The sequence below is a fragment of the Triticum dicoccoides genome, chromosome 7B, assembly GCF_002162155.2.
Source record: "Triticum dicoccoides isolate Atlit2015 ecotype Zavitan chromosome 7B, WEW_v2.0, whole genome shotgun sequence".
Taxonomy (NCBI): domain Eukaryota; kingdom Viridiplantae; phylum Streptophyta; class Magnoliopsida; order Poales; family Poaceae; genus Triticum; species Triticum dicoccoides.
Genome location: NC_041393.1, coordinates 738,957,074 through 738,963,831, shown reverse-complemented (window position 1 = coordinate 738,963,831; position 6,758 = coordinate 738,957,074). Strand labels below are relative to the sequence as shown.

The window sequence follows — 6,758 nt, the reverse complement described above, 5'->3', positions numbered from 1 at the left end:
CGTCCACACTGCACCACGCCACCCCGCGGCCTCCTCGAAACCCGACAGCCTCAGTCCCATACCCTAGCCAAGAACTCGCCGGCCAGTCGCCCGCAGCCATGGGGCTCTGAAACTATGGCCACAAAGGCAAGCACAAACGCGAGGCTGGCTCCTCGTCGGGGCGTCACCGCGGCTCGGTGAAGAAGGAGGAGCCGGCCTCGCCATGACCACCATGCCGGGCCCCCTCGCCACCCGCGCCATCGCCCCCGCGTCCGTCGGCGAGCGCAACCGGCACTACATCCGTGCGTCGGTGTGCCGCCGTTATTGGGAGACGAGGATGTCGCTCCCCTAGAGCGAGTGCCGATCCTGCCGGTCCCGGTGACCGGCCGTGCGCGCCGCGAGGAGATCGAGCGCCGTCGCCGCCTCGTCCTGGACGACCTCTACTACGACGAGAGGTACGCCCCTGACTCGTCATTGTGGGCACTTGGTTCCGCAATGAGCACGACACGTGGCGGGTATCCTTCTTCGCCGGCACGTCGACGGGGCCACGGCGGCCACGCCCAGAGCGCCGAGCGGCTGCTCCCCAGGAGCGCGGGCGTAGGCGGGTGCGCGGCCTCACGCCCACGCCGTCGCCGTCGCCATCTCCATCGCCACTACCACCTCCTCGCATGACAACGGAGGAGGAGGCCCGTCTCATGCAGCGTGTCATGGAGGACTCCATGAACACGCACGACGAGCGGCAATGGGACGGCTTGGAGGAGGCCATGGCACTCTTTGCCGCTGGCGACGTCGCCTTCCCGGAGCTGCAGATGGCGGCCGTCACGGAGGAGAGGAGGCAGGACACGATGGAGGAGGAGCCGCCGGCCGCGTTTCAGGAGCTGCTGGGTCAGGGGTGGGGCTTGTCCTGCACTGCTCCGGAGATGGCCGCCGGCGTGGGCGTGAACTAGTGCGCCACTCCGGTGCGGTCACCGGAGCGGGAGGCGTCGCCACTGGAGGAGGTGGTGCAGGCACCTCCCGCCGTCCAGCCCGGCCCCGTCTACCACACATCGCCGGCCCACCTGTGGACGCTGCCGGCCTACGTCGACCTCGTCAGCGACGACGACGATACCGACGGCCACTGAAGACGGCCACGGCGACGGCATCGACGGGCACGGGCAGGAGTGCGCCAGCAGCGGCCGTTTTTCTTTCCTTTTTATGTTTAATTATTAATGTTACTCGGACGTAAAATTGGACCGTTTTATGGCCGTGACCCCATAACTAAGTTTTATGTTTATTAAACTGCGCTTATTTACTTTTTTTAGTCATTTTACTAGCAAAAGAGCCCGTGCGTTGCCACGGGAAAAATAAATCATGACATGTCCCTAGCGCTCCATCAGCGTTGCGGCTTTTCCTCCTCATCACTACCGCCGATGATGGTCAAGTTGTCCGCCTATTCACGATGAATGATGAATCCTAAGGTGACGAGCTTGGTAATAACATTTAGCACACTACTTTCGCGAGCTCTTTCCTGCAGCCTCGTCTATTGACGGACTTGTAATGATTGTGGGCACCATCCTTGTGTCATCTACACTTGATGCATGCACCATCCATAATATCGGTGTAAACGAACTTTTACTGTCCACTGTATTGAGTAACCACTGCTTTCCATGACTACTTTGACAATCCCATGTTTATCTCAAATATATGTGAGTATATAGTTAAAAATACCTCTTATTCTCACCAGAACGGCGAAGTACAAACTGAGCCCATGAACTAATTCTAGATTATGCAAAACAATTTAAGATCACATATGTTTCAGATTTAAGAAGAATATGCACCTATGTTATCAATATTAAAAAGCAGAAATACCAAGCAACCCTTAGGGAAAGAAGGCTCGTATCTTATAAAACATTCTTCCCCTGTATACTCTTCATTGAATTTATCAATTAATCCACATTCTCATCCATGAACGCATGCATCATATGAGAATTTCAGCAAGCACAGATTAGCTAAATAAAAATCCAACTACGTCCACATAACAAGTTAGGTCGAAAGAGAAGACACGACACATGCGGCCATCGGATTGAGTTTTCTCGAACATGTCCGGTCCTGTGGCAGGTCGACCGACCTGTAATGATTGTTGGCCCACCCCTATCTCATCTACACCAACCCCACATTGTGTGTAATCTTTTTTTCATAGGGTGCAATTGTTCAGGTCTAGAGTCATGCAATTGTTGCTAGATAAATTTGAATGAAATTACTAAAGGTCTTACATGATGAAGCTCGCCGGCGAGGGATCGAATTCATTGAGAATGTCACAGACGATTCCTACGCATCTTCCATCCTATCTGAATCATCCGAGCCTAAATCTGATGGGTAGTTCACACGACAAACAGCTGATACAATAAACAGAAAACAGTAACAACAAAGCATCATATAGTAGCAGCAAAAATCACATTCCTTTCTCTCTTATTTTTTCTCATAATAGCAGCAAATTCGAAACCCGTCCTAACTCAGGAGAGTATCTTATAGTGGCCGCCGCCTTGTTGGACACATGCCTAAACCAACCGTAGCACACCAGCCCCAAGCACTGATCCAGTTTCTCTAATAAATTAAAAATTAAACTGTAATAGGGATGTGGCAAAGTCAGTAGCGGTGGCATCAACCTGGGGATTGGCCTTGAGGCCGCGGAGCTTATAAAGCTTGATTTTTTTTTGCTTCACCTGTAATGCATGAAAAATATCAGTTCATTCACCAAGACTTGCTCACGTTTCATCATGGGATATTTTCTTCTGATGCTCATATGTGCTCATGAATTATAGAAATCAACAGGAGCTTAAGGGCGTCGATTCAGGGATACAGACCAAAAAAGCAGACCAAACGGTACATTAAGCAACATTACAAATTGATTGTAAAAAGCAACGATACATCCACATATATCGGGATACTGGCCAAAAAGCAAGTTAAACAATTTACACTACTTGAACACACCATATTGATTGTGAAAATGCAGTCCAAGCCGTACAAATTCCATTCTAATATATAACTGAAAAAGAAAGGATTTTCAAACCATGTAAGTACAGTTGTACACTACTGCAACAGTACAGTACTCCAGTTCATACAAATACTGCAACACTCGTCTTGTGGAAAAAATTACCATGGGCATATCCTTAGAGGAATAGGGGATATCAACAGCTCGGGAATTGATTCTGGTGGAGAAGCACATGAGTTTGCTGCTGAGGAGCTGTATGGTGATGTCCGAGAAGAACAGCCGACCGACAGAGACTCGGATAGACGGAGCAGTTGTTCAATCAGAGGGCTGTTGGCAGCCAACCCAGGTGTGGCCGAGTGGACGTGAGATACAGTTCGAGTCCTTCACCACGTAAATCTTCGGCAGAGGTTCCTTGAGGTCTGTCTGCACAAACACAAATCAGCCTGAACAATCCCTTTGTTGTCTTGAGCAGGAAAAGCAAAAACAATAGCCATGTCAATTTTTCAAAGTTGATTTCACACCCGGTGCAAAAGCATGGAGATTCCTTGTGGTTAACTCGTGCTTCGAAGAAAAAATTTATCCCTGTTGCGTTCTCTTTTCGAAAGGTAACAACTTGGAACAATATTAAACACATCTTTTCACATGCTAAATGCATTTAGGGCCCCCCTATAAGTTATAACTGTCATATATGTATACATTCGATGATTCCCATCTAAGAAGTATGCAATGTGACGAAAAAGAGTAAGATCATCAAGCAATAACTGTCAATTTGTCATCTTACCAATTCAATCATAGTCACTATCAATACAATTAACAACAAAGCACATCTAATCATCCTTAGAGAAGTAGCATAGACCAACCTTTTCAACTGATTCTTATCGCAGGAGGGTCCAAATTCCTGGAGCTAAAACATCGCGGCGTTAAATGGCAGTAACACTGTTCTTGGGCTCAAGATGCTACCATGGTTACCCTAGAGGACAAGTAAATAGGATTAAAAATGTCTAATCATTAATTCATTGGCAGTCAGCTAGTATTTCTGGACTTAAACCCTCCACACTCTTGATGTGAATCACAAATGACTTTGAGTTAAAAGAAAATGTTCTGAATAATAGTTACTAACAAAACCTATGAGCCAATGTTTTTACAACACCATTGAATAGAGTTCAGAGTTTAAGTATGTATGCCACGACACACAGCTGCCACAGAGACGATGCGCAGGTGGTCACTATCACAAATCAAAAAATTATAGCAATTTAGTATTACTTGTCTGAACTGTACAAATCTATGAAAGTATGTATAAACTGAGAACTCCTGGAGTTTACTATTATCAGAAAAGCAGCAGGTACCAGTGGCCTACATCCAATGAAAGGTTACACAGATTGATGTTGATTGAAGAAATATCCAACAACGTTGGACTAATCACCATAATCTAGCGAGCTTCTATCTACTGGGCAATTCAGAAATAATAAACTGAAACAAGAGCAATCGGAAACTACATTGTCCGCCAACACTAATCAGATCAACACAACCCGGCCATCAGCATTTGTGTGAATGGACAAAAGTTATGGTAACCCTGTCTGACTTATCTTCAGTTCTTCACATAAGGTTATCTTTACTTAACACAAAGCGCATAGATAAATCAACTAAATCAGAATTTCTCAATGGACGGAAGTTATAAAATAATGTCTGAAATGAATGCACAAAAGGAGCATCTCCAGAACAAATAGGTGCGTAAAGTACATCAAAAGAAAAACGCTTGGTGTGCATCTACAAGTCAAATAAGAAGGCCTATCAACTCCTACATACATGAATACAAACAGGTTACATTGGGATTAACTATCAGCAAGTAAAACCAACATCCGAGGGAAAAGTTGAACAAAAGCTCTTTCTACCCTTTAACAAGATCATTCTGTAAATCAGAATTCATTCATTATCTTTCTACCCTGGCTCCAGCAGTTAGTGTTACTCTTGGATGACTGTAGAAGCTAGCCGACTGAAAAACCACACCAGTACAACGTTGTGTGCTCGGTCCACTTTTTGTTTCAGTAATTTACACATTATCGATTTTGTTCAGTTAGCCACTAAATGTCCAGCGGTTATCCAATAAAATGTGTTCACTTTGGGAGTCAGTAGCAGTTAGTGTGTATAAGCTCTGGGAGTTAGCTTGCATCATGTAGAGTTCGCTCTTGTAAAAAAGATGGAAAAATAGATCAAAACATAAAACTACGACTGTGAACATCACTTCCTTCGGTGGAAATCGCTCCAGTAAAATTTGCAACTACATAAATTGTTTGTTTTGGGCAACATATTATTTTAGAATTACAAGAATTGCGTATATACTTTGCCATATTGTGCACCCTTGTATGAATTGTTCCACAAAACAAAGTATAAATTGTCATAGGTAACATCTGATGCTAAGCCATCTTGGTGCATAACACACACAAAAATATGATTTTATCTGTTGGATGTGACATAAAATAGATGGGTCAAATTTCAGGGGCTTCTATCTACTAAATTCAAAGTATAAATTCAGAAACAATAAACTGAAACAAGAGCCATCAGAAGTAGCACCAATTCAGAAACAATAAACTGAAATAGGGGCTTCTATTTCTATCAACTGATTAGCTTTCAAGGGGATACATACCTCTGGTGTAGCCACCGCAGGCGACATTGAACGGCTCAATGGATGTGCTTCTTCTGCCGGCAAACTTGGCGGAGGTAACATTGGAAGTTTCTTCGAAACTCACAATGATTCATCACACAAAAAAAGTAGCATAGCAGCCATGTAGATATCATATATATCTCTGTTAAGAAGAAATAAGGAATATTACAAAGCTTAAGAGGAAACTCGCCTCTGCCCACTTTTGGGTTTACACAAGTGTAATCCACTCGCTCACTAAGAACTTGCATGGCATTTCTAGTGTAACTATTTTATGAGCTTACAAATAAAAGCACAAAAATGAAAATAGCACATCATATATACACTGTTTGTGTTTGGAAGGATATCAATTAAATAAAAATAGATCTGTTAATGGACTTGTTTGTGTAGTAGCAGAATTTTGTTCAAAATAAAACTGGACTTGTGCTAATGGGAGAGACAGAGAGTAGATGGGGGTTGCTTGACCTATCTTGGTGTAGCAGAGGCGTCATCCGAGGAGGTGCTTATGGCTAGGGTTCCTCCCTGTTGACCTGCATGGGAAGGGAAGGAAACGAGATGAGGAAGGGACGGGAAGGGGAGGGGAGGGGATGTGGACAAGATAGAACCTTGGAGCTGCAGGTCCATGGCGTCCTCCACATCTCCGTGAAGAAGCCCTTGATGGCGGCGACCATGGTGGATGGGGAATTCCCATGGCGTGCTCCATCTGCATCTGCAGCAGAGGACATGAAGAGAATGTGAGGTGTAGGGGTGGTGGATCCCAGCCAAGAAGAAAGGAGGGACGAACCTGGGCCGCCGGAGACGCGCCGGCGAAGCCCTGCCCGAAACCCTAGCCATGGGGGTGGCGTTTCGAGCGGGCGGTAGAGGCCGGGAGCGGAGAATCTGGCCGGAGGGTAGGGAGGAGCGGACTGTGGGGAGTTGGGGGGCGTGCTGCGCGGCGTCGGAGCTCGCCGGAAGCTGCCGGCGTGGGTGGTTGCGGCGGCGGCGAGGACTTGAGCGAGAGGGAGAGGAGGGGAGCCCGTTCTCCTCCTTTGGTCGTGTTTTTTTCTTTACCCAAATTTGCTCGGACCGCGGGTTGAATAATCCAAATGACAGGGTGTTTTGTGCAAAAACGAATCGTTTTCCCGATCCACTTAAACAGGGACTGCGGGT

At 46.2% G+C, this 6,758-nt stretch overlaps 1 long non-coding RNA gene across 1 annotated transcript; it reads right to left on the bottom strand.

Moving 5' to 3' along the window:
• Positions 1-3,833: 3,833 nt before the first annotated feature.
• On the bottom strand, positions 3,834-6,515 carry LOC119335943. The gene is made up of 5 exons (XR_005162138.1): positions 6,394-6,515; positions 6,215-6,318; positions 6,075-6,139; positions 5,595-5,754; positions 3,834-3,920 (listed from the first exon to the last, which is right to left on the bottom strand). It is a non-coding gene; the product is annotated as an uncharacterized LOC119335943 (long non-coding RNA).
• Between the last annotated feature and the right edge of the window lie 243 nt (positions 6,516-6,758).